Below are 6,649 nucleotides of genomic sequence, written 5' to 3'. Positions count from 1 at the left end.
CACACACATAGTTAAATCCAGACTAACAATCCACAGTTCGAGATCAAACCAACAACAGCAGCATTGTGCCGGCCTGCCCGCCCCGGCCGCAGCCACTGCAGCTGGCTGCCTCCGCACAAGGAGGGCCCGGCCCGGCTTCCTCCCGCTCCTCACTGCCTGCCCGGCCCGCCACAGCCCTCTTCTCTTGCAAGCCGGAGCCTGGCTCCCGACTGGCGCGCGTGCCAAACCCCGCGGTAAAGTTTGCCCAAACTTCAGGCCTGACTCGGATCTGGCCTCAGGAAAGCCCCGCCGGCGGAGCCCGCCCCGCGCCCTCGCCCGCCCCGCGGGCATTGTGGCGCTTGGAGTCGCTCGCTCTGCGGCAGGAGATTGCTGCCTGCCGGCGGCGGGGGCGGGGGTGCGTTTCCTCTCTGCACAAGCCGCCTGCTTCCGTACCCGGCATTGCCGCCACGACCTGCACCCCGGGCGCTGGCTGCGGGCTCGGCGGTTCCAGGCGCCGCGCCCGGGCGTGCAGCGAGCCGGCCTGCACCACGCACTAGTCCAGCTGGTTTTGCTCAAGCCCGTGACCCCCTCCGGCTTCAGGAGCGAGCGGGCCGAGAGCATTCGCCTCTCTCGCAATCGACCCCGCGGGCCCTCGGCCCCGACACAACCAGGCGGGTTTGCACAACTACGCTGGGCTGGTTGCAGCCGCGCACACATACCACAGACAGACCACACATGCACACGCACACCCCGTGCACACACAGGACATGCACACACCTGCACCAGATGCGTGCACACACAGGACATGCACACACATGCACCAGATGCACACACGCACGCACCACATGCACACAGACGCATATGCACATGCCGCACAAGCACGCACACTCATACACACCACACGCACACACGCCACATATGCACACGCATGCACACGGGCTCGGAGTCCCTGGCGGAGGCAGCCAACACCCACCTCGGACCAGAGCAGTGCTTCCCTGTGTGCCTGAGCCCATGTAGTTAAAACAACCCGGCCTCTCCGCGAATCCCACCCAAGCCCTGCGAGTGTCTCCAAACTGAGTTTTAAGTCATGCGTGTGCAATTTATCTCCTTCCCTGCCCGAAAAACGGGGGGGGGAACCCCCCCGCCGGTTCTAATGCAAATCAGCCTGTGCTTGTGAAATAGCCTGTATAATAATTAAGCGGCAAATCAGCGTGGCAGTAAGTTCGCCCGCTCCTTTGTCGCTTGCACTCGGCAGCGCTAGTGCCTCCCGTGTGCACTGGCTCGGCGGGCGGGAGCCGAGCACGCCGCTCTCCCAGCCCGTGGCAGGCCCCCTGCCCTCCCTGCGTCTGCAGCGGGAGAAGCGCAGCGCTGCACAAGGATGTTTCTTTCCCAGTCAGCGGCTTTGCCCCAAGAGCCCATCTATTCTAGCAGGAGCCCGCCCGAGGTGTGCACAGCCGCCCTGGGACCTGCAGCAAGCGACAACTAAAGGGTCGCTGTTGTTGTTGTTTTTAAAGAGCCTTTCCCTCCCGGCCCAGCTCTGGCTGAAGGTTAACGTTTCACAAGGCAGGCACAGTGTCTGGCACCGCCGTGTAATGTCTGCGCTCCACTTCCGATCCTGATTCTCTCGTCAAGGATCCCAGGGGGTGCCTTGCAGGTTGGGGACATGGACTGCTCATCGCCTGTGCGGAGCTAAAAATCTGCTGGCCTGGTAAAACCCATCGCTAACAAAACAATGTCAGCAAAGGCTGCAACACATTCTTGTGAGAGACCAGCGATTCGTGCCTACTGAAGCTCTTTCAGCACAAAGGCTTTTAGAGGAAGAAGAGAGAGAGGAGGGAGGGAGGGAGGGAGGGAGGGAGGGCTCTCGTGTTTCAGGGCTGCTGTCCCCTGGGAACCAAGAACCAAGTGTAGCTTCAATCAAATGCTGACTTCTCCTCCGGGAGCTCAGTAGGAAACCTGATCTCACTAGCTTATGCCTGCCTCCATGCATGCAGGCTTGGTTTTCTTTCATAGCAGCAATTTGTATAAAGAGGGGAGCCAATACAGTTTATTGAACATGCGATCTCATAGTAACGGGCCCACGGTTCCTTCCACAGCTGCAGTAAGACAACCCTGAGGCGCCTGCTCAGCACAGAGCCCCCAGCCCACTAAGGTGTCCCTGGCCAGGTGTGCATGTCCCCCATGCCACCCCCTCCAGGCATCTGCTCACCCCAGCCAGCACTGTAGCAGCAGCTACTTTTTAAGCAGCTCCCTGCAATGTCAAGTCTCAGGTCTCATGGACACTCCGCTGCTGACCATTATGCATGACCTCTGTGGAAAAGAACAGGCACACTTGAGGTCGGGCTAGGGGTGTGAAGTTCACTGCCAAAGCCCCAGGCCTATGTGGTGAGGCCACACACCTGGGGCCAACTGCAGGTGCCAAGCAGCTTTGGGCCCTTATGTTACCCAGAGGCTACAGGGATGGGAGCAAAAGGAGAGGCCCCAAGACAGGCCCTGTCACACCTGGCAGCCTAGGCAGAGCTGTTCTTGTTCCCCTGCTAACAGAAACGGGGACGTGTACCCCTCCACTTGCCTGGGCCAACCAGGCCTCTGCAGGTGACTGGAACTGCTCCTGCCTACACACCTGGGGCTTGCTGCCAAGGTAGTCACACTTGGCCTCTGGAGTTTGCCTGGGCCTGTCACCCCTACCCCACAAAGCCTTTTATTCCAGGGTCCTACAGCTCTCCAGACCCATGTCCCACCCCAAGTACCTGTGAAGTACTGAAATTAACACATTGTCCCAGAGAAAAACAAGACTAATGCCTGGTAATGGCTATTCAAGCTGCCTGTCTGGATGGGAGTCAAAACCCAGTCGCTCAGGCCCACATAAAATCATTCCTCTGTTTTTAGCCTAGAGAGGCTGAGTGACTCATCCTGTGACCTAGGTCTGCTCACTCTTACAGGCAGCCCAGGGCCCAGGGGCTGGTACCTGAGCTGGGGGAAGGGGGTTCCTGCAGGGAGGCCTAGGCTGCACTTTGCCGACTCTTCCCTCAGGCCCAAATACACACATCACACCCCATCATAAGCCCACTGCAAAGATCTAGAGCTGGACTCTGTAGTCAGGCCATGCACCGAGGTCCTGCTTTTACGGCACAGGTGCTCCAGCACAAGGGATAGATCCGACACCTGGGCCATGCCATGTTAGTAGTGCAATGGTCCCTGCCCTGCCAGGACATGCTTTGTGCCAGGCCAAAGGAACAGGAGGAGCACAGACCAGCATGCATACTGCTAACCTGGCCCCTAGGGAGGAGGCACAACTGCAGATGGGGTGGAAGGATTTGATTACTCTTCTCTTTCCTTACAAACCCAAACACACCCCTCCTCTCACTGGACCCAGGCAGTCCTCAGAGTGCAGCCCTGAGCTGCATTCAGGAGTGCCCTTGCCCCACAGATGGCACTGAACATGTGTCTGTGGGCACCACTGCCTGCGACAAGACTTCAAACCTGAGCCTCTAGGCCTGGCCAGGCCCCAACAGAAATGCACTGGGAAGATACCAAAAAAATCTCCACCGGCGGCTTTGAGTGAGATTTGAGCTCTGGCAGCACCCCAGCCACCGCACAGAGGCAAACCCCCACTGTTCCGCATTAAGTACCTGCCAAGAGTCCCAGTACACAAAGCCTTAGCTGGGATGATCCAGCTGGGGCTGGTCCTGCTGGGGGCAGAGGTTGGTCCCTTCCAGTCCCCTCCTTTGCTATGATCCTAACACCTGGCCTGGGAACAATCCGGACTTATTCGAGTGAATCTCCCCAGAAGCCTGAGTGGCCCCGCATTAAACCTGCTCTGCTTTCACAGCCTGAGCTACTCCGCGCCCCACCGCTGCCCGAGAGCCCCCCGCGAGCCGCGCTAAAAATACCTGGAGGCGCAGGGGCGGTGTGGCCCCGGGCCGGGTCCCGGCGGCTGGTGGCCCGGGCGGCAGACACGTCCGCGGGCCTCCCTGGCTGCGCGCTGCACGCACGGGGCCCTTCCTGCAACCCGCTTCCCGCGGAGCCGGCCTTTCTGCGCTGTCGGCTCTAATTGCCTGAGCCAAATCCAGCTTTGTTTTCCCCAGCCGCAGCCAAGATTGTCTTTGGCTGGGAAAGAGGAGGCTCCGCGCGGGCGGCAGGGCCCGGGGAAGCCAGGCTGGGCCGCTGAAGCTCCGGGAGTTTGAGCAGGGCTCCCGGCACTTCGCACCTGGACAAGAAATCCCGTCCCAGCGCTTCCGGCCTTTCATTTTAGCAGGGCTCCTTTTTTTTTTTTCTTCTTTTTTTTGCATACAAATCAATACAGCAATTACCATCTAAAAGCTCGCCCGGCCCCAGGTCAATGCAAATTGATCATTGTCCGCCTTCTACAACACAACACCGGGAGTCTGTGGCGCATAATGAGATTATACTGGGAACTGGCGTGCAGATCGGCCCGGAGCTGCCCCCCGGGGCCCGGCGCCCGGCACCAGGGCCCGGGGCAGAGACGCGCGGCGGCCCCGGACAGTCCCCGCCGCCTTTCGCTGCAGCCTGATGTGGCTGCCCCGGCAGGGAGGGCGGGAGGCGCTGCACATGCCAGAGAAGCCCTGGTGAAACATTCATTAGCTGCTTGCTGGAGAGCCCGCCCGAGCTGCTGGCAAGAGGTGCGGGCCGTGCCAGGCGAGCGGGGCGGAGGGAAAGGTCGCTTCGGAGCAGCGCTGGCGATCCGCCTGCTCGGGGAGAGGCTTCAGCAGCCAGCGCTGCCCGCGGACAAGGGAACTCCCCCTGTCTGCAGGCGAGGCCTCCGCTTCCTCCCCGGCGTGCACACACACGGCGAGCGCCTGCCCAGGGAGCCGCGGGGGAGGAGGGGGGAGCTCGCCTGCCTCTCGCCAAAGGCTCGGCTGGGCCGGCGCGATCGCTACCTGCTCGGGCTGCGCGGGCACGGGGAAGCCGCCTCCGGCTGCTCGGGACTGGAGGGCACAAGCCCCAGGGGGCAAGGGGGGAGCGCATGGCCAGGCCCGGCAGCAAAGGGCCCGCGGGGCCTGGTGTGCACCGGCCCGAGTCAGCCGCACTTGCAGCGCCGGGGACCCCGGCCCGCGCCAGCTCCGCAGGGGCAGGGACATCCCCGGGCCTGCAGCAGCCCCGCAGCTGCAGCGCCCGCCACGCACCGCACCGCACAGCCGGGCTGCGCGGGAGGGCGCCGGGGAAAGCCCAGCGGGCAGGTCGCGCCAGAGGCCGGGCGGGGGCACGGGTGCCTGCTGGCGGAGGGCGCTGCTGCCCCCCTCCGCCCCCGCCCTAGGCGAGCACTGCTCCGAAGTGACGTGTAAACAGCCGCGGCGCGGGCCGGACTCCCCGGGAAGGCAGCCAGGCCGGCGGGAGCGCCCGGAGCCAAGGCGCAGACAAAGAGGAATGAGGATGGGCCGCGCTGCAGGCAGAGCCGACACAAGCCAGCTTTTATCTGCTGCTCGGCAGCCGGGTCTCCTCCTGCCGCCCGGCCCGCACCGCAAGTCCAGCGCAGCACACCTGCCCCGCACCGCGGCTCCCTCCACCTCCCCGCGCCCCGGGGGGCCCGGGCCCCGCGCCTGCAGAGGGCACGGCGGGGGGCACACGATCAAAGGCAGCTAGCTCCAGCGGAAACTCGCCTTCCTCTAGGCGGGGAAGGCAGCCGGGCCGGGGAAGCCCGGGGAGGGGGCAGCTCTCGGAGTTTGCAAAGAGGAAAGTTCGGGCCGGCCGCCCCCAGCGCGGCCCCGCACCGGGCTGCCCTGGCCCCGCACCGCGCAGCCTTCGAGGCTCGGTGCCCAGCTGTCTAGACCCGTCCAGCAGCGTCGGGCGGGCGATGCCCGGGGAAGCCCCTTCCCCCCACAAGCCGCCCACCGCAGCTCACCTCGGAAATGGCCGGGGACGCCAACCCTTGCCCCGCTGCTGCCAGCAGCCCGCCTGCCCCTTTCCGCCGGGCCCCCGCACTGCTGCGGCGCAGCCCGGATCCCGCTGGAAGCAGCCGGGCCTCCCACGCCCCGGGGCGGGGCGGGGCGGGAGCAGGGAGGGGTCGGAACTGCTTTCCCCATTCACCTGCGAACTTCATCCCCCGGCCGCGGCGCGGCTGCAGCCCCCTGCCAGCGGAGCCCGACCCCCGCGGCGCGGAGCTGTGCCCGGGACTGGGGGGGGCCCCCGGGTAACACGGCGCTGGGGCGGCGCCAGCCTGGAAACAAGTCAAGCCGCGGGTGGCAGCAGCAGTCGGGGCCGCGCGGCTCCTCGGCGGGGCTTCCCGCTGCCTCGCGGGCAGCCCGGCCACGGGAAAGTCCCCCCTCCCGCTCCGGGACGCAGCTGCGGCTGCAGGCGCTGCGCGGACTCAGCCATGCGGCCCGGGCCCCCGGCTCCGCGGGCTGCCAAACCGCCCCCGCACAGCACGGCCCCGGCGTTTGCAGGCGGGAGAAACTTCCGCGTCAGCCCGCGCCCGCACCGCCCAGACCCTTGCTCGGCGGCGGCCGCAGCCACTGCCCCTCGGAGGGAGCCCGGCGCCGGCAGCCCCGGCCCGGGCGCCGAGTCCCGGCTTTTCTCGGCGGCTGCACTGACCTTACCCCCGCCGGCAGGACAGCGGCGGCGGCAGCGGGGCGTGCGGTGGCCAGCGGGGCCGGGGCTGCGCTGGGCCCCGGAAGAGAGGGGAGGGGAAGCCCCGTCTGGGCGGAGGAGA

General features: G+C 65.1%; 1 protein-coding gene across 7 annotated transcripts in view; it reads right to left on the bottom strand.

Moving 5' to 3' along the window:
- The window catches only part of BCOR (BCL6 corepressor), an 82,996-nt gene that overhangs the window by 52,969 nt on the left and 23,378 nt on the right, over positions 1 to 6,649 (bottom strand). For 6 of the 7 annotated variants that reach the window (XM_019529095.1, XM_019529101.1, XM_019529099.1 and 3 more), the window contains exon 1: positions 5,843 to 5,935. The exons of the other annotated variant lie outside the window; for it this stretch is intronic. The gene's annotated coding sequence lies outside the window, so the exon portion shown is untranslated. Of the gene's footprint in view, positions 1 to 5,842; positions 5,936 to 6,649 lie in introns of those variants that run through there. 7 annotated transcript variants of the gene reach the window in all.

The sequence above is a fragment of the Crocodylus porosus genome, unplaced genomic scaffold (assembly GCF_001723895.1).
Source record: "Crocodylus porosus isolate Cpor-Errol unplaced genomic scaffold, CroPor_comp1, whole genome shotgun sequence".
Taxonomy (NCBI): Eukaryota; Metazoa; Chordata; order Crocodylia; family Crocodylidae; genus Crocodylus; species Crocodylus porosus.
This window is presented reverse-complemented; position numbering and strand designations above follow the sequence as displayed.